Raw genomic sequence first — 26,067 nt, forward strand, 5'->3', positions numbered from 1 at the left:
TCCCTAGAGTGTGGGGTGGACCTAATAATTTGCTTCTCTAACAAGTTCTCAAATGCTGCTGCTCTTGCTGCTGGTTCAGGGACCACACTACCAGCACCACTAAACTAAAACATGTGAAAATAGTTTGTATGTTAAAGTGGAAAATGGAGAAATAAAATAAATAAATACATATTTTTTTAAATGGAGAAATAGATGCTTCTTGTGGAGGAATGGTAGCTTTACTTCTGTAAACCTAAGGGCCTATGACTGTCTCGCACTAGTAGGCACTCAATAAATATTGAGTGAACAAATGAAGATAAGAGAAAAATGTTTTAAGTATATAGTAAGTTTGAAAGGCAAATTGAAAATGGTTGCTAGGGTTTCAGGAAGTGATATGGTTTTGGTGCTGAGCGGTACTTTACATAGAACATTCTGGAATAAAGTAATAAAGTTTATTTAGAAGTTTTTATTTCATGAGCTGCTTTCTCCTCATCAGTTAGTAAAGTATCCTCCGAGAAAAATATCACAAATACACGGTCTTAGCAAGAATTACTAAAATTGTGGCACCAAAGTGATTCACAGGCAGTGAATCATTCAAGTGGAGGCACATGGAAAAAAAGTTCTTGAACTTCTGCCATCGGAACCAAGAGGAAATTTTTGATTCCAGCTCTACTCCATGCTAGCTATCTTGGCCAACCTTGGTTTCCTCATCTGTAATATAAGGAAGCTGGACTAGATGTTCTCTTTCAGGTTTTAAGAGGTCAGAATTCTAAAGCATCATTTGGAAATACCTCCCTAGTGGACTAATATAAATTATAAAAAACCCTTCCAGCAGAGCCCCCTAGTGGTCCGCAGAGGTTATACATGTGGGTCACGGTACAATGAATTATTGGTGTAATGTAAATCATTGCAATGCTATGTGTATTTGTGTCAATATATTAAAAATAATTATTTGGGGGGCACCTGGGTGGCTCAGCGGTTGAGCATCTGCCTTTGGGTCAGGTTGTAATCTCAGGGTCCTGGGATAGAGTACTGCATCAGTGCTCCCGGCAGGGAGCCTGCTTCTCCCTCTGCCTATGTCTCTGCCTCTCTGTGTCTCTCATGATAAATAAATAAAACCTTGAAAAAATAAACAAATAAATAAAAATAATTATTTTGAAGTGTTTTGAGTACTTTACATTTATCAACTTCATTCAGTCCCCAATCTTAATTTTGGAACTTCAAGGAGACGTGCAACATTCAAATCACAGGGGGACAACTTGGGAGAGTATGGTCATTTCTTTGATAGAGAGGGATTTGGGTTTGTTTGTTTGTTTGTTTGTTTTCTTGAGAGACAGAAAGAGGGAAAGGGGCAGATGGAAAGGGAGAGACAGAATCTTAAGCAGGCTCCCTGCTTAGCATGGAGCCAGACATAGGGCTCCATCTCAAAACCTTGAGATAATGATCTGAGCCAAAATAGAGATCCAACGCTTAAACGACTAAGCCACCAAGGCGCCCCATGTCGTTTTTAAATACACATAATCATTGGCTCTGAAATTCTACTTCTAGGAAGTCATTCTACAATCCTTCCAGAGAATGAGACAACTATATATTAGCTGATATGAGACAATCCCCAAAGTACATTTTAAGGGCAAAAAAAAGCAATATGCTAAATGCAACGTGGTATCTTGGATTAGATCCTAGAACTGAAAGGACCTAACTAGTAACTAGTAAAATCTAAATAAATCCTGTAATTTAGTTAATAGTATTGTGTCAATATTAATTTCTTAGTTTTGATGTGGTACTATGGTTATATAAGATGTTAACATTAGGAGAAGTGAACAGTGTACAAGAATCTCTGAAACTTTTCTATAAATCTACAATTACTCCAAAAGAAAAAGTTTACTTTTAAAAAACCACTATGCAGTCCATATTGTGTATAGGATACCACCATATGTGTGAGGGAAGAAAGGAATATGCTTGTGTTTATAATGCTTGCGAATCCTCAAAATATCACTAGAAAATTGCATAAGAAACTGACAGTAGTGGGTATCTCTGAGAAAGCAATTTAAATGCCTTGGAGAAGGCAAAGTGGGAGAATTTTCACCATGTACCCTCTTGTATATTTTACCTATTTAAAACTAAATTTTTAAAAATGAGTTTCCAGGAATGTAGATTCTAAGTTCTCCACTATAATGATATAGTTCCAGTTGATTACTTCATTAAAATTAACTAAACAAGTATGTATTGAGTGTCTACTATGAGCCAGGCATGATGTAGGCCCTAGAGATAAATCAGTGAACAAGAAACAGAAAACCTTTGGAATTGCAGGATTTACATTCTATCAGGGATAGGGAGAATTCATTTCAAAAGTATAGCCCACAGAAATACAAGGGTCCCTGATAATGTTTTCAAGGGTCGGTCTGCAATAACGTTTTAACTATTATCATAATACAACTAAGACATTATTTGACTTTTACTGTGTTGACATTTGCACTGATGACATAAAAGCAATAGTGGACAAAAACAATTACTGTACTAGTAATAATTTGATTAATGCCACCCACTCACTATTAAAAAATATCAGTTTTGGGGCTTTTGGGTGGCTCAGTCAGTTAAATGTTTGGTTTCAGTTCAGGTCATGATCTCATAGTTGGTGAGATGGAGCCCTGCATCTGTTTCTGTGCTTCTGTGCTCAGTGGGGAGTCTTTTGAGATTCTCTCCCTCTGCACCAGCGCCCCCGCCCCCTCGCCCCGCCAAATAAGTAAATCTTTATTTATTTATTTTTTTTTGAGTAAATCTTTAAATAGAAAAAAGGTACCAGTTTCCAGGGCACCTGGCTGGCTCAGGTGGTAGACCATGCACCTTGATCTCAGGGTTGTGAGTTCAAGCCCTGCATTGGGTATAGAGTTTACTTTAAAAAAAAAATACCAGTTTCACTTTTTTCTTTTTAATAAGAATTGCTTGTTTGTTTGTTTGTTTGTTTGTTTGTTTGAGAAAGCACAAGGGGTGGGCCGAGGGAGAGAGAGAAGCAGGCTTCTCACTAAGCTGGGAGTCTGATCTGGAGATCATGATCTGAGCCAAACCAACTGAACCACCCAGGCACCCCTCACTTTTTCTTTTTTTTTAAGATTTTAAGTAATTGCTTACACCCGTGATGGAGCTCAAACTTAACAATTGCAAGATCAAGAATTGCATACTCTACTTACTGAGCCAACAAGGTGCCACTCTTTTTTTTTTTCTTTTTTACCAGTTTCACTTTAGAATGTGTTTGACGAAGCAGTAGAAATTGATTTAATCAAACTTCAGCTTTTGAATACATGCCTTTTTAATATTCTGTGTGATTCATGGGAAGGATCAAGAAAGCACTTCTATTGCATACCGAAGCACACGATAAAGCACTTGCCAAACTGGTTGAGTTGGGAGCTAAATTAGCCACTATTTCCATGGAACACCATTTTTACTTAAAATAATTATTGAAGCAAACTATGTTTATCAAGGGTTGGGTATTTGGCAGACATTTTATCATAAATGAACAAGGTAAGCCTGTCACTTCAAGGAAAACAGCTGGCAGAATTTGTTGCCAATGATAAAATTCAAACTTTCAACTGAAAATTAGAGTTTTAGAAAATATTTGTCACTGTGACTTGACAACTTCCCAATATGCTTAAAGATGTTTCTGATTAAATTGGTGGTGATATTAACAAATGTGGTTGCTTGATAATGTACAATGAAATATATTAATATTTTAAAAATCTGCAGAAGTCAGTGAACAAATATTTTCCAAATGACCAATACATGATGTTACAAAACCATGCATAGGTATAACATACATTCAAGGTTTGAGAGAGACCAATGCATTTTAATGTAACAGAGTACAAAAAATTCACTGGGTACATTTCAGATTCCACATTGCAACTAACCTTTGAGGAATGACCCCCTTGTTTGGAGTTAGTGTAGTACTAAAGAATAATATCCACAATTATTTGGAAAAATTATTAAAATATTTCTTTCCTTTCCAACTGAATTTGTATGAGATTGGATTTTCTTTATATACTTCAACCAAAACAATATATGCACATACTGAATGCAAAAGTATATATGAAAATCCAGCTGTGTTCTATTAAACCAGGCATTAGAAAGAGATTATATCTTGGGAAATATAATTATTTTTCACTAAAGATATATTATTTATGTAAGTATGTAATAGGTTTATTATAGTTTTTTGTTTATTATAGTAACTGTATTATTAAAGGGGGGAGGGGCAGAGGAAGAGAGGGAATCCCAAGCAGACTCTGTACCAAGCATGACCCTGAGATCATGACCCAAGTGGAAATCAAGAGTCAGCTGCCCAACTGATTGAGCCACGCAGGCACCCCTATTATAGTTATTTTAAAATAAATATTTCAATAATTTGTTTTAATTTCTACCACAATGCTTAACCATGTAAACTGTGCTCTTTGGAATCCTCAGTATTTCCAAAGAGTATAAATGAGTCTTACATACATTTGAGTATATACTGTACTGCTTAGACACAAGGGTTAGATATAAAAAGTCACACACTCTCAGAGTATAATTTACAAAAACATTATATATGTGAACGTTTGTCAACTTGGTTTTAGACTGATGGAGAGTTAATCTGGTAACTCTTCTGTTGCCTCTAACTGAACAATGTGTTTTTATGTGTTGATTCACAGTAAAAAAAAAAAAAATGCAGCAAGGCGTAATGCTAATCCTTGGTTCATCTGACCCTGATGATAATCGCCATTGTTTGAAATGTTCAAGTCTTCCTTTTTGTAGCTCCTGCTACTGTTACTGCTCTTCAGATTCAAATTTCCTCTTCTTCCAAATGCAGAGCAATTTTTTTTCCCTACCACTCTATCCTGATCTTGTGTTTACCAGCTTTTTGAGACTTTTTTCTTTTCTTTCTCTCATCACTGCCTGTTTTACCCAAGCCTCTCATTTAACTTTCTTTTGAAACACCCAGTCCTAACTCTGAGGTCATTTTGCCTTCTTCTTCTTCTTTTTTTTTTTTTTTTTTTTTCACTGAATTTTGCCATTCCCATCTTGTTAGCTTCTATCTCCTACTCACCCCAGCTGTGGTGAGGAGCTCTAGCGGCAAGAATGGAAAGCAGCATTTAGATCCACAGTCTTTGCTCCAGGCCAGTGACTACCACAGTATTGATTGTAATGCACGTTATATTATTCCAGATTTGTAGAATAGAGCAGAACTCCCACCATTGTGGCTTTCAGAATACCTGCAGTATGGAGTGGAAAGCTATTTTGATAGCACAGAATATGTTTCCTTGTCTTATGTTACTGATTTGGTTCCTGTTAGGCACAGGGATTCTTTAGTTGGGAATTTTTTAAGGGAACGACTTTATAATTTCACTCCTTCCAAGGAATATCTGGCTACAACTGGGACATGGCTATAAAGCCTTCACACTTTAAGACACTGGCCGACTTTCCGGTAGACTGCCCTCTGCTGACCATCTCAGTTGTTTTTGCTGAGTTAGTTAATTAATTCCTTTCTGTCCTCTAAACCAGAGTCCTCTCTGTTAGACCCTAGAATCGCTGGGGCCCCAGTGCAAAGATCCCAATCCTTTAGAAGCTGTTCTTCAAAAGCTGCCCCCTTCCTTTGGTCATATCAAAGGCCATGAACTTCCCACTAAATAAAATCCACGACCAGCTTCTACCTACTTGACCCCTCAATCATGTGTCAATTATTTATCATCCATTTAGAATACAGAATTTCATAAATCATATAAGCCTTGTTAAGTTGGTCAGATAGTCTTCATTTGCTCCTGCAAATCCACTCTCCAACATTCTCTACTCTGTGCCCCTAGATGCTGGAAGTATCATCTGATGTCTTGACATCAATAAGACTTCATTACCTTCTGGATTCCAGCTGAGTGTGGCTAGGCTCTGGCTGGAGATGAACCAAGGATTAGCAATGCTATATTTCCCTACTAAAGGTTGCACTTCTTGTCCAATAGCTCTCTCTTTCAGCTGTAGCTAAAGCTATTGCTATGGCTCTTTTAGGATTCTGGTAATCTTGGGGCACCTGGGTGTCTCAATGGTTGAACATCTGCCTTTGGCTCAGGTCATAATCCTGGGGTCCTTGGATTGAGTCCTGCATCAGACTCCCAGAGGGAGCCTGCTTCTCCCTCTGCTTATGTCTCTGACTCTCTCTGTGTCTCTCATGAATAAATAAATAAAATCTTTAAAAAAAAAGTATTCTGGTAACTTGCTCCCTCTACCCCTTCAAGCATGGAGGTGCCAAGTGGCCCCTGCTATTGTTAGCATTTGTCAGCTTCCTGTAACTTTTATAGTCTCTTAAACTCTTCTAATTAACCACTAGCTTCCTGCCAGGACCCTATCTGATACAACAAGGTACAACCATAATTTCTTACTTTCCTGAATATTGCTGTTATGAGGAGGGCTACACTCTGTCTCTGCTGTTCTGTAGCCTCTGCACTAGGATTAGAGGAGCATGGTGTAACAACTTTCCCCACTAGGGTGATGACCTAACTCAGAAGGACCAAGTGAGAGTGACTACAGTAGGTAGTGTCCTATAAATAATAGATAAATATCTTTCCCTTTCTTGATGCTCCCTGGGGTGGAAATTCATAGCCACTTGCAGATCTCTGTAGCTGAGCATTCAACTCTACCATCCTAGGGAATGACTCCCTTCTATGTTGAATGATCCAGCTTTAAGTCTTTCTTCCCAGAGGTTTAGGAAAGCATATGCAAACAATTCTCCCTGTGCCCTCTGAAGCTAGAAAGCAGCATGTCTTAGGCACTCTCAGGAGATCCCACAGAGGCCAAGCTTCTCTGTATAGGAGAACTGTAATGAAAAGCATAATCCAAAGTAGCAGGAGATAGACTTATATAAAGATCTCAGCAAAAGCACTGTGTTCTGATCTGATGCAAGTAGATTTTATCCTCCTTTTTATGATTTCTATGTATTAACAAGGTTGTGAATTCTTACATATCTTTAACCTATTAATATAATATGTATATATATTTTCAGAGGTTTTATTCACAAGAGATACAGAGAGAGGGGCAGAGACACAACACAGGCAGAGGGAGGAAAAGCAGGCTCCATGCAGGGAGCCCAATGTGGGACTCGATCCCAGGACTCCAGGATCACGCCCTGAGGCAAAGGCAGATGCTCAACCACTGAGCCACCCAGGCGTCCCAATATAATATATTTTTAAGTTAACATTAGGAAAGACAGTTTTGTGTATTTATTTTTCATTTTTCCCTCCTCCCCAGGAAGTTAGTTTAAAAGAAAAGTTTAAATAGCATTTGATAATATATTATTCCTCAATTTTGTATATTTGATTAAGAAAGATGCATTCCCATATTTCCCATCTGAAAAGTGCAGGAAAAGTATACTACCACAATTAGAGCTTCAAAAGTATCTGGAGTAGTATGTAGTCTTTTTTTTTAAGATTTATTTATTATTTATTCATAGACAGAGAGAGAGAGAAAGAGAGAGAGGCAGAGAGAGAAGCAGGCTCCATGCCGGGAGCCTGACGTGGGACTTGATCCCGGGACTCCAGGATCGCGCCGCGGGCCAAAGGCAGGAGCTAAACCGTGGAGCCACCCAGGGATCCCCTGGAGTAGTATGTAGTCTAAGCACACTTATTGATAAAGAGAATAACTTTTTTAAAACAACAAAACCTTATTCTCTGCACTAGACAATTAGATTTTTAGATTTCTGTCCTTATATAAAACTAAGTAACAAGGATTTCTATCAGGCTCACAAGGCTTTGTTCCAATTCATCATCTCAAGGTTTTGGGTTTTTCTAAAGATTTAAAAAATATTTATTTATTCATGAGAGCATACAGAGAGAGGCAGGAATATAGGCAGAGGAAGAAGCAGACTCCCTGCTGGGAGCCTGATGCAGGACTCAATCCCAGGACCCCGGGATCATGACCCGAGCCAAAGGCAGACATTCAACCACTGAGCCACCCAGGCACCCCAATCTCAAGCTTTTTATTTTTATTTTTTTATTTTTTAAAGATTTTATTTATTTATTCATGAGAGACCGAGAGAGAGAGGCAGAGACATAAGCAGAGGGAGAAGCAGGGTCCCCACAAGGAGCCTGATGTGGGACTCGATCCCGGATTCTGGGATCAGGACCTGAGCCAAAGGCAGATGCTTAACTGAGCCATCCAGGCGTCTCTCAAGCTTTTTATTTTTTTAAAGTTGTGGTAAAATAAAATTCACCATTTTAGCCATTTTTAAGTGTGGAACTCAAGGGCATTAAGTATCTTCATATTGTGGAACCATCACCTCACCATCCATCTCTGGAACTTTTCATCATCCCAGACTGAAACTCCATACCCTTTAAATAAAAACTTCCCATTCTTCCTGCCATTCTTCCCTCCTCTACCCTCCTTGTATCCACTATTCTACTTTCTACCGCTATGAAGTTTTCTATTCTAGGTACCTCTTATAAGTGGAGTCATACGATGTTTGTCCTTTTATGTCTGACTTATTTTTCGTATAATGTGTTCAAGTTTCATCCATGTTGTAGCATGCATCAGAATTTCCTTCCTTTTTAAGACTGAATATTAGCTCATTGTATGTGTATAGTACATTTTGTTTATCTATTTATCATCCATCTATGGGCGCTTTATTTTTCATCTTTTGCCTGCTGTGAATAATGCTGTTAGGAACATGTGTATGGAAATTATCTCTTTGAGACCCTGCTGCAATTATTCTATTCTAGAAGTAAAACTGCTGGATTACTTGGTAATCTGTATTTAATTTTTTTAAACTTTTTTTTAAGTAAAGTCTACTCCCCACCAATGTGAAGCCCAAACCCATAACCTCAAAATCAAGAGTTGCATGCTTTACTGACTGAGCCAGCCAGGTACCCCATCCATATTTTATTTTTTATCTTTGTTAAAAGATGTATTTGTTTGTTTGAGAGGGATAAAGAGAGAGAGTTCAGCAAGGAGGGGCAGACGGAGAGGGAAAGAGAGAGAATCTCCAGCAGATTCCCCACTGAGTGGGGAGCCCTATGTGGGGCTTAATCTCAAAACCATGAGATCATGACCTGAGCTGAAATCAAGAGTGGGTCACTTAACCGACTGAGCCACCCAGGTGCCCCAATACTTAATTTTTAAAGGAAATACCATGTAATTATTCACAAAGGCTGTATCATTTTACATTCCCACCAGTAGTGCACAAGGATTCCAATTTCTTCACATCCTCACAAAAACTTGTTATTTTTTGTTGTTGTTGTTGTTGTTAATAGCCCTAAAGGCAAGTGTGAGGTGATATCTTACTGTGGTTTTTATATGCATGTCCCTAATAGTTAATGATGTTAAGCATCTTTTTATGTGTTTATTGATCATTTGTATACTTTCTTTGAAGAAATATTTATTTAAGTCCTTTTCTTATTTTTGAATCAGTTGTTTTGTTGTTGTTGAGTTGTAAGAGGTTTATTTATTTTTATTAAAAATTTTTATTTTGGGGGGGATCCCTGGGTGGCTTAGTGGTTTAGAGCCTACCTTTGGCCCAGGGTGTGATCCTGGAGTCCCGGAATCGAGTCCCACATCAGGCTTCTGGCATGGAGACTGCTTCTCCCTCTGCCTGTGTCTCTGCCTCTCTCTCTCTCTCTGTCTCTTGTGAATAAATAAAAATAAAATCTTAAAAAAATTTTTTTTATTTTTTAAATAAAGCCCTGTGGGGCTCAAATTTACAACCCTGAGATCAAGATTTGCATGGTCTAGGTAGGGGGCCCTGGGTGGCTCAGTCAGTTAAGCATCTGCCTTCGGCTCAGGTCACAATCATGGAGCCTGCTTCTCCCTCTGCCTGTGTCTCTGACTCTCTCTGTGTCTCTCTCATGAATAAATAAATAAAATCTTTAAAAAAATAAAATAAAAAAATAAAAAATAAAATAAAATAAAATAAAATAAAAAATAAAATAAAATAAAAAGAAAATCCTTTGACCATATATGTAAGGGATCATCTCAAGCTTTTTTTTTTTTTTTTTTTTTTTTAAGATTTTTATTTACTTATTCATGAGAGTCAGAGACACAGAGAGAGAGGCAGAAGCAGGCTCCATGTAAGGAGCCTGATGTGGGACTCGACCCTGAGAATCCGGGATCACACGCTGAGCCAAAGGCAGGCGCTCAACCGCTGAGCCACTCAGGCATTCCCGTCGCAAGCTTTTAAACACAGGTTATTCTCATCTTTCTTCCCAGGCAAAGTTTTACATGTGAAGAAAAGCTGCTGTTATCAACATTTATGAGTATGCTCATAGATGCTAGGGATATATAGAAGTGAGTATGCTCATAGATGCTAGGGATACATAGAAGAATAAGATGTAGACTCTGAAGACTCTGAAACTATCAATTTATTGGGGGAAATAGAATATTTCATTAACATACATGCAAATAACACAACATATGCTAATTTAAAAATAAGTGCCACTTGGCGGCACCTGGCTCACTCAGTCGGTGGAGTGTGTAACTCTTGATCTCAGAGTTGTGAGTTCAAGTACCAAGTTGGGTGTAGAGATTACTAAAAAATAAACTCTTTTTTTTAAAATAAACTCTTTATAAAGAAAAAAAGATAAAAGAAATTACCAAACTGTCTTCCAAAGTTGTGATGCCATTTTGCATTGAGAGTTCCTGTTGCTCTACATCCTCACCAACATTTGGTATTGTCAGCAGTTGAGATTTTAGCCATTCTATTAATATATTTTATTGTTTTAATTCACAATTCCCTAACAACATATATTTTTCTTATTGTTGAATTTTAGAGGTTCTCTCTATATTCTGAATATTAAGTGCTATATCAGATATGGATTTTGCAAATATTTTCTCCCAGTTTATGGCTTATTTTTTCATGACTATCTTTTGCAGAAAGGAAGTTTTAAATTTTAATTAAGTCCAATTTATTAATATATTTCATAGATATTCATTCTTTTGGTGTTATTTCTAAAATTTCTAGTTTTACCTAGAATTATCTGGATATTACCTTCTAGAAGTTTTATAGTTTTGCGATTTTTTTAGTTAAGTCCATTTGAGCTAATTCTTCTGAAAGATTTAAGTAAGGTTAGTATCTAGATTCATATATATGTATGTGTATATCTAGTTGTCCAGCACCTTTTGTGAAAAGACTATCTCTTCTCCATAATTTTTTTTTCCAGCATTGCCTTTGCTCCTTGTCAAAGATCAGTTCACTATATTCACTATACATACAAATATATGTATATATTTGCATATATTTGTATGGGTCTGTTTCTGGGTACTCTATTTCTTTTTGTCCATTCTTTCATCATATCACCCTGTCTTGATTATTGTAGCTTTATAGTAAATTTTGAAGTCTGCTAGTGTCTGTCCTGCAACTTTGTTCTTTTTCAATATTGTGTTGGCTTTTCTGTGCTTCAGCACTTTTTTAGAACATTTTAAAGTAAACTGCCCAGGGATCATCTCTGACTCAGAAATTGTAACACTAACCAATAATTGATTAGGGACTAGATGTCTTCCTGTAATAGTTGAGCTTAATTTATAGAAATGAATAGGATGTAATTTTTTTCTGTTAGGAGTAAGGATAAGGGGATCCCTGGGTGGCGCAGCGGTTTGGCTCCTGCCTTTGGCCCAGGGCGCGATCCTGGAGACCCGGGATCCAATCCCACGTCGGGCTCCCGGTGCATGGAGCCTGCTTCTCCTTCTGCCTGTGTCTCTGCCTCTCTCTCTGTGACTATCATAAATAAAAATTAAAAAAAAAAAAAAGGAGTAAGGATAAGCCCAAGATTATATTTTATTGTTCCTAGAACAGTAAAACTGACCGGTTTTGCATCTAATTTAGCAATCTTATTTCAGCATTATTTTCCCACTAACTCTATGCTTCTACTTCTCCTTTTCTTTTTCTTTTTTAAATACTTTATTATTTTTTAAACATTTTATTTATTTATTCATGAGAGACACACAGAGAGAAGTGGAGACATAGGCAGAGGGATAAGCAGGCTCGCTGCCAGGAACCTGATGCAGGACTTGATCCCAGGATCCCGGGATCACCTGAGCCAAAGGCGCTCAACCACTGAGCCACCCAGGTGCCCGTTAAAGACTTTATTTATTTAAGTAATCTCTACATACAATGTGGAGCTCAAGCTCACAACCCCAAGATCAAGAGTCATATACTCTGGGGTGCCTGAGTGACTCAGTCAGTTAAGTATCCAACTCTTGATTTCTGCTCAGATCATGATCTCAGGGTCATGAGATGGAGTGTTGCCTGATTAAGATTCACTCTCTCGCTCTCCCTCTGCCCTTACCACTCTCCAGTGCATGAGTTCCTCAAAAGAAGAAAAAAAGAGTTACATGCTCTTCCAACTGCCCATAGTTCTTTTCTGAAGGACCTCAATTTTACTGATTGTCTCATTAATGAATTAAATAAAACTTTGACATGAATTCACTATGTATTTGTATAATAATTTTAAGAATCAATTTCAGGGACACTTGGCTGGCTCAGTTGGTTAAGTGTCTGCCTTTGGCTCACGTCATGATCTCAGGTTCCTGGGGTTGAACCCTGCATTGGGCTCCCTGCACAATGGGGAGCCTGTTTCCCCTTCTTTCTCTACCATTCCCCCTGCTTGTGCTCTCTGGCTCTATCTCGCTGTCAAATAAATAAATAACATCTTAAAAAAATAAAAAATTAATTTCATAATTGTGTTTTCATAAAACAAAACTAAAATAATTATCTAGCAATAAACATTATAATTGTATAGCACATAAACATAAAACTTTATTGAGAAGACTCAAATAAAAAGACACATTTCTTTATTGGAAGACTCAAAATTTTAATGATTTTCCCATCTACTTAAGATACTTTATAAATTTAATGTTATTCCAACTAAAATTCCAAGGGGCTTTTTTTTCCTCATCTGAACCATTTCATTCTAAATCTAAGAATCTTTGCAAAAGAAAGACACTATTAGATATCAAAATATATTTTAAAGTTGTTGAGAAACAAATCATTTTCTGAACAGGTAGTAAAGCAGGAATGGGCTGATCTGACAGCTTATAAAGATTTAGTATGTAATACATGTGGCATTTCAAATAGGTAGAGAAATAATGAATTGTTTAATAAGCAACTTCAGGATAATTTGAGAAAAACAATGCTACCCTCTACACAACATGCACCATGTACAACAGCTATGTCATTCTATTTACTGCTTCCCAAACATATGATGCTATTTTCATGCTTCCATGCCCTTGTGTATGCTATTCTCTTTGCTTGGAATTACTTCTTTGCCTCAACCATTTCTTGATCCAAATTAAACACTTGTGAAACTTTTCTTCCTTCTCCAAACAAACTTACATTCTCTTTTGTGCAGCCACTGTATCTACCACATATATCTACTATTGCAGTCATAATGTTCCATTATGATTATTTATATTTCTACACCCTTTACTAGACTGTAATCATTTTATGGTCAGGGAGCATGTCTTTTTAATGTTGTCTTTTTATATCTAGTACAAGGTGTTTCATATGGGTGCTCAATAAATATTTTTTAAATTAATGAATGAAATTAAATGTGATGATACTTTTTTCTTTATTTTTTACATTTCTTTTTTTTTTTTTAAAGATTTTATTTATTTATTCATGATAGTCACAGAGAGAGAGAGGGGGGCAGAGACACAGGCAGAGAGAGAAGCAGGCTCCATGCATCGGAAGCCCGACGTGGGATTCGATCCCGGGTCTCCAGGATCGCGCCCTGGGCCAAAGGCAGGCGCCAAACCGCTGCGTCACCCAGGGATCCCATTTTTTACATTTCTTATTTAAATTCAATTTGCCAACATATAGTATAATACCCAGTGCTCATCCCATCAAGTGCCCTCTTCATTGCCCATCACCCAGTTATCCCATCCCCCACCCACCTCCCTTTCTGCAACCCTTTGTTTCCTAGAGTTAGGAGTCTCTCATGGTTTGTTTCCCTCACTAATTTTTCCCACTCAGTTCCCCTCTTTTCCCTTATAATACCTTTCACTATTTCTCATATTCCACCTAGGAGTGAAACTATATGATGATTGTCCTTCTCCGATTGACTTATTTCACTCAGCATGATACCCTACAGCTCCTTCCACATTGGGTATTCTTCTCTTCTGATGGCTGAATAATATTCCATTGTATATTTATACCACATCTTCTTTATCCATTCATCTGTCGAAGGACATCATGGTTCCTCCCACAGTTTAGCTATTGTGGACATTGCTGCTATGAACATTGGGGTGCAGGTGTCCCGGCATTTCACTAAAACGTGATGATACTTTGACTGAAATGTAGTGATGAATAAATAAATGGTTGTCATAAGCCTATGTGGTGGTCGTGAGCATGGGCTCTGACACCACACTGCCTCAGTTTAAATCTCATATTCCCACTTGCTAGTTGTGTGATCTTGGGCAAATGACAACCAGTCTGTATCCAGTTTCACTATTTGAAATGGCTATAATAATAGTTACCACATAGGATTGACAAGAGGATTTTAAAAGTTAGCATAGACTTCTACATACCCTACTCTTTCCACTAAGTGCAACTAAAATCCCTGGATACATGGAGAGGATAAAGCAGACCAGCTAATGATGGTAAGTCTCAAGAAATAACATGGTGCTGAGTTGTTGGGTTTTCTTTTCACTGCATATATTCCAGACTGTATACTGGAAAAGCCAGCAACATGGAACTACCAATGGACACAGATTTAAAAAATAGTGTCCCCAAGAAAAGCCTGTTCTCTCTAGCCAAAGGACTGGGAAGGGGATATTTGCTAGCCAAAAACTCTTTAAATAGTAACTGCCGTACTTTATACAAACATCAAAGGAAAAAAATCTGTGGCTCCACCCACATAATCACCAGCAAAGGCCCAGTAGGGAGCCTAGACTTCCACTTTTTCCAGGCTGTAATGAATCATCCCAATCCCCCTGCTTGGGTAAGGGTCAGAGAAAGCCAAATGAAGAGCTTGGTGATTAAGAACATAGGGATTCCCTGTGGTGTCAGTGAAGACCATGTGGAGAGCCTGGACTTCCATCTGTACCCAAGACATCCCTCCTCCTTGCTGAGTGGTGTCAGAAGAAGCCTAATAGAGATTCAGGACTTTCACCACCTCTCAGTAGTAACAATACCATACACACCCCCATGGTGTCAGCAGAGGTCATGTAGGAAGCCAGAACTCTCACCCTTACTCAGGAGTAATCAAATCCCTCTTATCCACCCAGGGTATCATAGAAGAGAATCAACACTTCCACCATCACCTGGCAGTAATGAAGTAGTGTTCCCCCCTTTTCCCACCAGCGCAGAGAGGCCTGCTAAAACACAAGATCTAAATAAGATCTGGAGTCTTGTAATAACTCAAATGTCCAGGTTTCAGTAAAAAAAATCGCTCATACTAAAAACCAGGAAGATCTCAAAATGAATGAAAAAAGACAATTAACAGATGCCAACACCAAAATGACAAGGATGTTAGAATAATTTTACAAGGATTTCAAAGCAGATATCATAAATATGTTTTAACAAGCAATTATGAGCATGCTTAAAGAAAAAAAAGTTTTGCAAAGAAACAAAGTCTTAAAAGAGAAATAGGTTATATAAAGGAGAACCAAATGGAAAATTTTAAAAAAAGATTTTATTTATTCTATGAGAGACACAGAGAGAGAGAAAGGCAAAGACACAGGCAGAGAGAGAGAAGCAGGCTCCATGCAGGAGCCCAACGTGGAACTTGATCCCAAGACTCCAGGATCACGCGCTGGGCTGAAGGCAGGCGCTCAATCGCTGAGCCACCCAGGCATCCCCAAATGGAAATTTAGAGCTAAAAAGTTCAATAACCAAAATAAAAATCTTAATGGATGGGCTCAACAGATTAATGGAGAGGACAGATGAAGAATTGGTGAACTTGAAGATAGAAGAATTAGGAATTACCCAGTCTAGGGTGCCTGGGTGGCTCAGTTAGTTAAGTGACTGACTCTTGATTTCAGCTCAGATCATGGTCTCAGAGTTCCTGAGATGGAGCCTCATGTAGGGCTCTGCATTCAGCATGGAGTCTGCTTGGGATTCTCTCTCCCCACTCTGTCAGCCCCTACCCCTGCTTGCACTTTCTATTTCTAAATAAATAAATAAAATTCTTTAAAAAGAAAAGAAATTACCCAGTCTGAACAATGAGAGGAAATGAATTTTTAGAAAATTAGCAATCTTGAGGACTTGTGGGCTTATAACAAAAAAGACTAATAGTCATGTTTTCAGAGTCCTACACAGAGAAGTAGAAGAAAACAGGGCTGAAAAAGTATTTGTTAAAGAACTGAAAAGTTCCTGATTTTGGCAAAACCAACCAACCAACCAGCCAACCAACCAAAAAACCCATAAGTAGTTGTCAGAAACTGACTGAACTCCAAACAGGAAAAACTTAAAGAAATCTATGTCAAGGCATATCATAGTCAAACTTTTGAAAACTGAAGACATGGGAGAATTTTGAAAGCACTCAGAAATGAAATATTATATAGAGTAAACAATTGGAATAATAAATTTTGTATCAGCAACTGTAGAACCAGAAGTAAATGGCAAAACATTATGAAGTTATGAAAGAGAAGAAGAGTCAAATCAGAATTCTCTATCCAGAAGCAATATCCTTCAGAAGTAAGCATTGATCAAGACATACTGAGATGGAGGAGAACTAAAAGAATATGACATCAAATTCATGAAATTAGACCTACCCTAAAAGGGTAGGTAGCTAAGGGAAGTTTTATTTATTTATTTTTAAAGATTTTATTCATTTATTCATGAGAGACACAGAGAGACAGAGATACAGGCAGAGGGAGAAGCAGGCTCCATGCAAGGAGCCCAATGTGGGACTCGATCCCGAGACTCTAGGCTCACGCCATGGGCCAAAGGCAGGCACCAAACCGCTGAGCCAACCAGGGATCCCCGGAAGTTCTCTTTTATTTTATTTTTTAAAAAAGATTTTATTTATTTATTCATGAGAGACACACAGAGGCAGAGACACAGGCAGAGGGAGAAGCAGGCTCCACGCCAGGAGCCCAACGTGGGACTCGATCCCAGGTCTCCAGGATCACGCCGGGCTGAAGGCGGCGCTAAACCACTGGGCCACCCGGGATACCCCTGGAAGTTCTCTTTTAAACAGAAAGGAAATGATAAAAGAATCTTGTAACATCAGAAAGAAAGAAAGAACACAGAAAGAGTAAAATAGGGCACCTGGATGGCTCAGTTGGTTAAGGGTCTGCCTTTGGCTCAGGTCATGGTCCTAGGGTCCTGGGATCAAGTCCTGCATTGGGCTTCCTGCTCCATGGGGAGCCTGCTTCTCTCTTTCCCTCTGCTCCTCCCCCTGCTTGTGCTCTGTCAAATGGATAAATAAAATCTTAAAAAAAAAAAAAAAAAAAAGAGGGATCCCTGGTGGTGCAGCGGTTTGGTGCCTGCCTTTGGCCCAGGGCGCCATCCTGGAGACCCGGGATCGAATCCCACGTCGGCTCCCGGTGCGTGGAGCCTGCTTCTCCCTCTGCCTATGTCTCTGCCTCTCTCTCTCTCTGTGACTATCATAAATAAATAAAAATTTTTAAAAAAGAGCAAAATATAGGTAAACACAACAGTCTTCCTTTGTCTTGGGTTTTCTGTTTGGCCATTGAAACAAAAATTGTAACACTGTCTAATGTGGTTCTCAATGTATATAGAGGAAATATTTAAGACAGTTATACTATAAATGTGGGATGGTAAAGGAACATAAAGGAAGGTAAGCTAAAATGTCAACACCAATAGATTTGATTGTAGCAGTGGTTACACAAATCTACACGTGAGAAAATGACACAGAATTAAACACACACTTTGTACTAATGTCAAATTCCTGGTTTTGTTTTTGCACTATAATTATGTAAGAGGTAACCATTGGGGGAAACTTGACTTTACATTAACCCATATTAAAATGCTTTTTTGTATCACCCTTTTCAGATCTTCTGGAATCTTGGTTTTGTCATTAAGCTTGTCATCTATTCACCACCACCACCCATTTTATATTAACTACAAATTTGATGAGCATGTGTCTAATACCCTCCTTTATGTTAAGTGATTCATGAAAATGTTTAACAGCATAGGATCATAGAGGCCTCTGACAAACTACTAGAAACTTCTATTTCACCTTTGTATAAATTGTTTCAACTTCCAATGAACTGTACTATCATCCAACCCTCCTTTTCCATGAAGATTAGTCAAACACCTTGAAAAAATAAGGATATACAGAGTCCGTACCATTTTCTTGCTCTATCACAGCAGTGAGAGTAGTGGTGAATAATAATGGCTACTACTTATTATGTGATGAGACCAAAACTTTTTCACATATAATTGGTAAGCTAGTCCTATCAAAAAGTTTCTGACATAGGTATTATTATTTTAATTTTTGATGTGACCAAATTCAGGCTCCCTAGGGTACACATGAGTATGGTCTGGTTTTAGCTAAGCACAAATTCATTTCCTAAATATTGGCATTTTATTGAAAGCAAAAATATACCTGGAGAAGCTGTGTAGAGTGGAATTTTTTGGTGTTTTGTCTGTTTGTTTTGAGGGAGTTAAAGTGAAGGAGATGATGTAGATTCCTGAGGGGAAGAATTTTAAGGAAAGAGGTTAGTTAAGGGGATTTTTGAGAAGTTTTGTTGTGTCATGTATAACATAATCCCCATTATTTATCAATGCCTTCAAAGTTTGAATCGTTTTGTAATAAGACCACACATGTCTTGAGATTGGTCTCAAGTAAGTCCCTGGGTGAGAGCAGAGCCAGCTCAAAGAAGCTCCATCACATTTGGGTTAAAAGACAGGCTCCAAGAATTTGAGTGGCCAAGTCTCACTTTTGGTAAGTAGGGGAGCTGGGAAGAGAATTCAGCCTCATTCCACTCCTACGCCCACCTTCTTCCCTCGTGTCACCCTGAAGGGGTCAGACCAGGGAGAATAGGAACCCTATTAGGAAGGAAGAATGCTTCATTTAGATCCACTTGTTTTTTAGTGAATTCATGCTGTGTCTTATTTTCACCACTTTTAAAAAGATTCACAAACCATTTGTCTAATTTTCCATTCCAGAGTTTTGCCAAGGAAAAAAATGTGTTCACAGGCTGATAGTTTCTTCTTTTAGAAAATGAGGACATTTGTCCATCTCCAGTCTTCTGGCACTTTTCCTGTTCCCAACAAAGTTACCACCACATTTCAAATTTTCTTAGTACACCAGAGAGGTGAAGTTACACTAAAGAGCTGGATGCTTTCTCACATCCTCACCTGCCTTTCATGTGTAGCTCTTACCTTTTCTAATTTGAGGATAATTCTTTGTGATGGAAAATGAAAGCAAAGTAGGAACTGATGAATTCTTTTTCCTCATTCATCTGTTATCATTACACCTTCTGTTCATTGTTCTTCTTGCTGAGGACATCAATTTTCCTGACACTGCCTTTATGTATTGGAGCTCCTTTTTTTAAATTTTTTTTAAGATTTTATTTATTCATAGAGACGCAGAGAGAGAGAGGGGCAGAGACACAGGCAGAGGGAGAAGCAGGCACCATGCAGAGAGCCTGACGTGGGACTTGATCCAGGATCTCCAGGATCATGCCCTGGGCTGCAGGCGGCGCTAAACCACTGCGCCACCAGGGCTGACCTATTGGTGCTCTTAAATACTAATATTACAAGGTAGTATTTTTGGATTAATTTATTAAAACATATCATAGACAGTTTGGTACAAAATCTTGCTTTTAAAATTATTTTGCCTATCTCACAGCATTTTATTTTATTATTTTTAAAAAATATTTATTATTTATTTATTCATGAGAGACACACAAAGAGGCAGAGACACAGGCAGAGGAAGAAGCAGGCTCTATGCAGGGAGCCCAATGTGGGACCTGATCCCAGGACTCCAGGATGCCCTGGGCCGAAGGCAGACACTAAACCGCTGAGCCACCCAGGGATCCCCTTAAAGCATTTTAGAGCTGTTCTGCTGCATAAAAAATAGTAGCTACAAAATATCCTATTTACAATGTTTCTTGTAAAATATAAAGTTTCAGGCAGTAATTCAACAACTTTATTGATGAAACAAAGACCTTTTTTTCCAGCTTCATTGAGATATCAGTGACATACGACATTGGGTAAGTTTAAACTATACACATATATTGCAAAAATGATAACTGCCAAAGAATTAGCTAACACCTCCATCCTGTCACATAATTACCATTTCTTTTTCTGTGGTGAGAATATTTAAGATCTACTCTTTTTTTAAAAAAAATATTTTATTTATTTGTTCATGACAGACACAGAGAGAGAGGCAGAGACACAGACAGAGGGAGAAGCAGGGAGCCTGACATGGGACACGATCCTGGGTCTCCAGGATCAGGCCCTGGGCTGAAGGCAGCGCTAAACTGCTGGGCCACTGGGGCTGCCCAAGATCTACTCTTTTAGCAATTTTCAAATATATAATATTGTATTATTAGCTGTAATCACCATTCTATACATTAGATCCCTAGAAATTAGCCATCTTATTACTGGAAGTTTATACCCTTTGACCAATATCTCCCCATTTCCTCCACCCACCTCCAGCCTCTAGCAACCACCACTCTATTCTATCTTTATCTGACTTCAGCTTTTTTAGATTAAAAAAAAAATCTAAAGGATTTTTTGGAGGACTTTTCATCTTTTAATTTTTTTAAAAGATTTTATTTATTCATTCACAGAGACAGAGAGAGAGAGAGAGAGAGAGAGGCAGAGACACAGGCAGAGAGAGAAGCAGGCTCCATGCAGGGAGCCCGACACAGGACTCGATCCCAGGTCTCCAGGATCACACCCTGGGCTGCAGGCGGCTAAACTACTGTGCCACTGGGGCTGCCCTGGAGGACCTATCAAATGGTGGGAATAGAAATTGAGTTCTAGCTCTCAGAGAGTACAAAATGATAATGCAAGAAAAAAATATACTATATTAATAAATAGAAATTTTGTTTATACCATCTTCCTCCTTCCAAGTTATTCATTCTCTCTGTTCATAAACTAGCCTTATATTTTAACACTCGATTTGAATTTCCATAGATTTCCTGTTTAAAAAAAAAGATATTTGCCATAATTTTGTATTTCCCCAAGTAGCTAGCAAGAAATCCTCTTAAAAGTAAGTGGTTAAAATGCTACATTCAGTTGCTTCATTTATGTGTTTTCAAACCTCAAAAGATGTGACTCAGAGCTGACTCTTTGGGTGGGCATCCTAGAATTCAGCCACGCAAAGTTTATGCTTGGCATTTTCAGTATTTCATCTCTTCACTGCTCTTCCTAAATTCTCTTAATGTGACAAGATTTTTAGTTCACTTCAACGAGCTGTTCTAGAACACCTGCCACATGGAGTACTTGTCCTTTGCATTGGATTACAACTATGAGTCAGTCTCTGTAAGACACAGCCTCGTTGGGAAGACAACCATGTCAATAAAATAACGGCGTGTGATGTGTAAAACAATTGAAGCATGTGCAAAGCTATGAAATAGTGCAGAGGAGGAAATTCTCACTGCAAGGTTTGGGAAAGTGTCTCAGCACCAGTGAGTGATGCAGTCACCGGATATGAAAGGATGAACAGGTTCTCGAGAAGTCAAAGTGGGAATAATATTCCAGACAGCAGAAACACTATGTACAAGAATGTGATGTGTATGGGGAACAAAGATGTGACCATTGTTCTGGTGCATGTGTAAGTCAAGTGTGTGGTCCAGATCATGAGGCCATGTGGGCCATGTAAATGAATTTGAACTTTGTCCTGGCTACTGAGGGTTTTGAGTGGGGAAATGACCTGGTCAGAAAAGATCTTTGAAGATTATCTTGGCAACAATTTGGATGATGACTTGGAGAGGGCTGGATTGGAGGCAGGATCACCAATTAGGCTAATTTTATTAGCCTTCCCCTAATCTAAGTATTGGTACTGAAGCAGAGATTCTGCCCAAATTTAAGCTGACTAGGAGGTTACATTAACCCGGTGACCTGGTGATAGTTTGGATGTGGGAAAGAAAGTTGATAAAATGGCTCCTAGATTTCTGTGGTTTGGCTCACTCCTTAAGACTTCCAAACTAAGATCCCTGCTTCAACTCTTCCCACTCTACTGTCTCACATAGCAGTCTGGGTGATATTTCCCTTTTGACTTTTTGCTTTGTAAAATTTCAATTGAAAGAATAGTATAGGGGGAACCTGGGTGGCTCAGTCGGTTAAGCGTTTGACTCTAGATTTCAGCCCAGGTCATGATCTCAAGGTCGTGAGATTGAGCCCCATGTGGGCTCTGCACTGAGTGTGGAGTCTGCCCAGGGTTCTCTCTCTCCCTCTCTTCTGCCCTTCCCCTGCTCTCTCTCTCTCTTTCTAAAAAAAAAAAAAAAAAAATAGTGTAATGAACACCCACATAGCTTTCATCTGGATGAACCAATTGCTAACATTTTACCACATACTCCCTCCTTCTCTCGCCCCTTAGACCTCTCTCCCTTTGTCTCTCTGCAGTGGATTTGTGTTGTATCAATTTATTGAAGCTGGAACCACATTTTCCAGATTTTACCCTCTTAAAAGTCTGCCACAGTTCATGGATCTGGTGTAAGATGTGAGATACGCAGGTTAGAGATAGAGGTCTTTATTTCTCATGGCATAAGCAGTCAGCATGAGCTTCATGTTCATACATGTTGAACATGTATGAACATGAAGCTGTTGCCCTCATGCCCACCCCCACCAAGCCCTGCAGGGGCAACATGAAGGTGGACTCAGGTGGGTGCTACATATGTCATAGGTTTGTGTCACAGCTAAGGGACTTTCAGTTTAGGAAAACTCCCAGTCTTTTATAATGAGCAGCAAGCAAACCTGCCCAACCTTTGCCTTGGAAATGTCATTATTACATTATTGTCTTACATTGGAGAGCAAGTAAATGTAACTTCTGTCCCAGAGGGAGACACTACCTCTTTCTTTCAAGGCTGTTCACTAGACGAATATCTCTTAAAAGATATTCCCAGGCATTCCCATGGCTCAGATGGTTAAGCATCTGCCATGATGATGCTCAGGTTATGATCTCAGGGTCATGTTGGGCTCCCTGCTCAGTGGGTAGTCTGTTTCTCCCTTTCTGTCTGCCTGCCACTCCCCCAAAATAAATAAATAAATAAGAAATAAATGATATTCCCAAATAAAGTCTGACACTGCCTTTGCTCTAAAAATGTATAGAAAAGTGAGAGGGATGCCTGGGTGGCTCAGCAGTTGAGCATCTGCCTTTGGCTCAGGGCGTGATCCTGGGGTCCTGGGATCGAGTCCCACATCGGGCTCCCTGCAGGGAGCCTGCTTCTCCCTCTGCCTATGTCTCTGCCTCTCTCTGTGTGTGTCTCTCATGAATAAATAAATAAATTCTTTAAAAAAAAAAGTGAGAGAACTATGGAGAATAGTTGCCCAACACATAGTTCCAGGGCCATGAGGGATTTCTTCGCATGAGATTTAGAAAGCAGAAGGGAAGTAGCAGCTATTTTCTTCCTATACTTGTAATGTCAGTGCAGAGCACCAGCAAGTGTTACAGTTGTTTCTTATCTGCTGGTGTGGACAGTACAGCAACTCTAGCTCCTGCCAGATCTCCTCCTGCAGCTTCTTTGCCTCCTGGGGAGGGTACCTGAATAGCTCTTAGATAAAAGGCACCAGCTGGATTCCTTGCATGCACCCCCATCATTAAAATTGGAAGCTTGAAGGCGATAAAAGTTCCAGTCCATCTTATTGGCATCCAGCTCAACCTTACAAATTTCAGTTTGTTCTTGCCTCCCCCACTTCACATCCATTTTCCTTTCCTGAGTACTTGCCCTGTGGACTACAGGCTCTAGAACCAGTCATACCAACAACAGTCATATAGACCAATCAAGATAGTGTGGTACCAGCGTAAAATCAATAAATAGATCAATGGAACAAAATAGCCCCTTAATAGATCCACACTTATAAGATCAGTTTTTTGTTTTTTGTTTTTTTGATGTCCCAAGTGTCCCAGATCAGTTTATTTTTGACAAGAGCATCAAAGTAATGGAATGGGGAAACAAAACTCTTTCAACAGTGTTGAAATAACATAGGTTATCCAAAATTGTTTTATTTTAGTTTCTTACATTTCCATATAAATTTAAAAACAAACTTGTCTATTTCTCCAAAGAGTTTTCAGACACTTAGATTAAGATTGCATTGATTCTATAGACCAATTTAGGTACAACTGATCTCTTAATAATTTTGAATCTTTCAATTCATGAATATGATATATTTTTCTGTTATTTAGATCTTTAATTTCTCCCAGTCATGCTTTACTTTTCTTCAGTGAAGAAGTCTTAGACACCTTTTGTTAAATTATTCCTAATTATGTTATTTTTAAATACTATCATAAATAGCATTAAAATTTTTTTATTTTCCAGTAGTTTGTTGCTGGCATATTGACATACAAGTGATTCTCTAACCCTGATTCCCTGCGAAATTTGTTCTTAATTACAGCACTTTTGGGATCTCTGGGTGGCTCAGCGGTTTAGCACCTGCCTTTGGCCCAGGGCGTGATCCTGGAGTCCCGGATTGATTACCGCATCAGGCTCCCTGCATGGAGCCTGCTTCTCCCTCAGCCTGTGCCTCTCATGAATAAATAAATAAAATCTTAAAAAAATATATATAGCACTTTTTTTCTAATTTTCTATGTAAGCAATCAATAATGTGATCTGTCAATAGAGACACTTTTATTCTTCCTTTTTAATTTCTGTATCTTTTTTTCTTGCCTTATTGCATCAGCTAAGACCTCTGATACAATAATACTAGATATGTTGAATGTGGATATCCTATCTTTATGCCCAGTCTTAGAGGGAAAGCATTCCTTTGTCCATCAAGAAGTGATATTATCTGCAGTTTTTGTACATGTTTCTACACAGACTAAGAAAATTTCTATTTTTAAAAAATATTTATTCGTGAGAGACACAGAGAGAGGCAGAGACATAGGCAGAGGGAGAAGCAGGCTCCCCCCAGGGAGCCTGATGTAGAACTCGATCCCTGAACCCCAGGATCACGCCCTAAGCTGAAAGCAGAGCTCAACTGCTGAGCCATCCAGGTGTCCCAGAACATTTCTATTTTTAATTTGATAAGAGAATTTATGTCATGAATGGTTATTTTATCAAATGCTTTTTCTGTGTTGATAGGAGATATATAACTATATAAATTTATATATCTATACCTAGCCGTTCTCCCCTGCTGCTCTCTTGCTACATATGTATGTGTGTGTAGTGCTATATAGTTCAGTGTAACAAAAAAATATATAGCTTTATAGATCTAGATAGCTAGATGTAAATGTATCTGAACCCCCCTTTATGTACAGCTGTACCTGTACCTCTCCAATGCCTTCCCCCTGAGATTTTAGCCAACCCAAGGTGCCACAGAGTGTTATGTCTGCCTTCTCAGTTCAGCAGGATCTCTATGCTCTTTGCAAATTCAAACTCTCTGCACTATAGTTAGGAAATTTTCCCTATGCAGAGAGCTGATCAATCATGAGACTCACTTCATGAGTTTTCTTTCTCTCAGAAACTGCAGTCTACGCTGTTAATTGTACACTGTCTGAAAATAGTTGCTGAATATGTTTAACGCAGGTTTACAGTTGATTATTCCACTATGTGAAATTCAAACACAGCAAAATTTTCAAAAGTGGTTTTCTCTTTCTCTTAATTAAGGAATAACAGGTTTCTTATTTTTTCTTATTTCCAATATTTCTGTATTTTCCAAATTGCTTCAATGACAAAATTTTCCCTGTGTTCAGGAAAACACTATGGTTTTAAATATATGTATGTTTATTTTGGCACAACTATACTCATTTTGATTCTACCCTGGGGTGAACACACTGTACTTTGAAGGCCAACATTAGACCCTGGAATGAAATTGAAAAGATTGTTAGCTAGGAGAACAGTAGAAAACAAATATTGCACCAAGGAATTGGGACATGCTGTTTCTCTTTTAGCATCATGTCTGGTCAGGTAGGAATAAGGGTAAAGGTGAAAGTGTGTTAAATGAGTTTGTCTCTATTTTATTTGCAAGGGTGAATAGCTTAATGGATATTGGGTAGATAATTGGAAATGTCT

The 26,067-nt window shown here is 38.5% G+C and overlaps 1 long non-coding RNA gene across 2 annotated transcripts in view; it reads left to right on the forward strand.

Annotated features, from left to right (window-relative positions):
• LOC102155382 overlaps positions 1–26,067 on the forward strand; it is a 48,790-nt gene that overhangs the window by 852 nt on the left and 21,871 nt on the right. The gene's annotated exons all lie outside the window — the stretch shown is intronic.

This window comes from Canis lupus, chromosome 3, assembly GCF_011100685.1.
Source record: "Canis lupus familiaris isolate Mischka breed German Shepherd chromosome 3, alternate assembly UU_Cfam_GSD_1.0, whole genome shotgun sequence".
Taxonomy (NCBI): domain Eukaryota; kingdom Metazoa; phylum Chordata; class Mammalia; order Carnivora; family Canidae; genus Canis; species Canis lupus.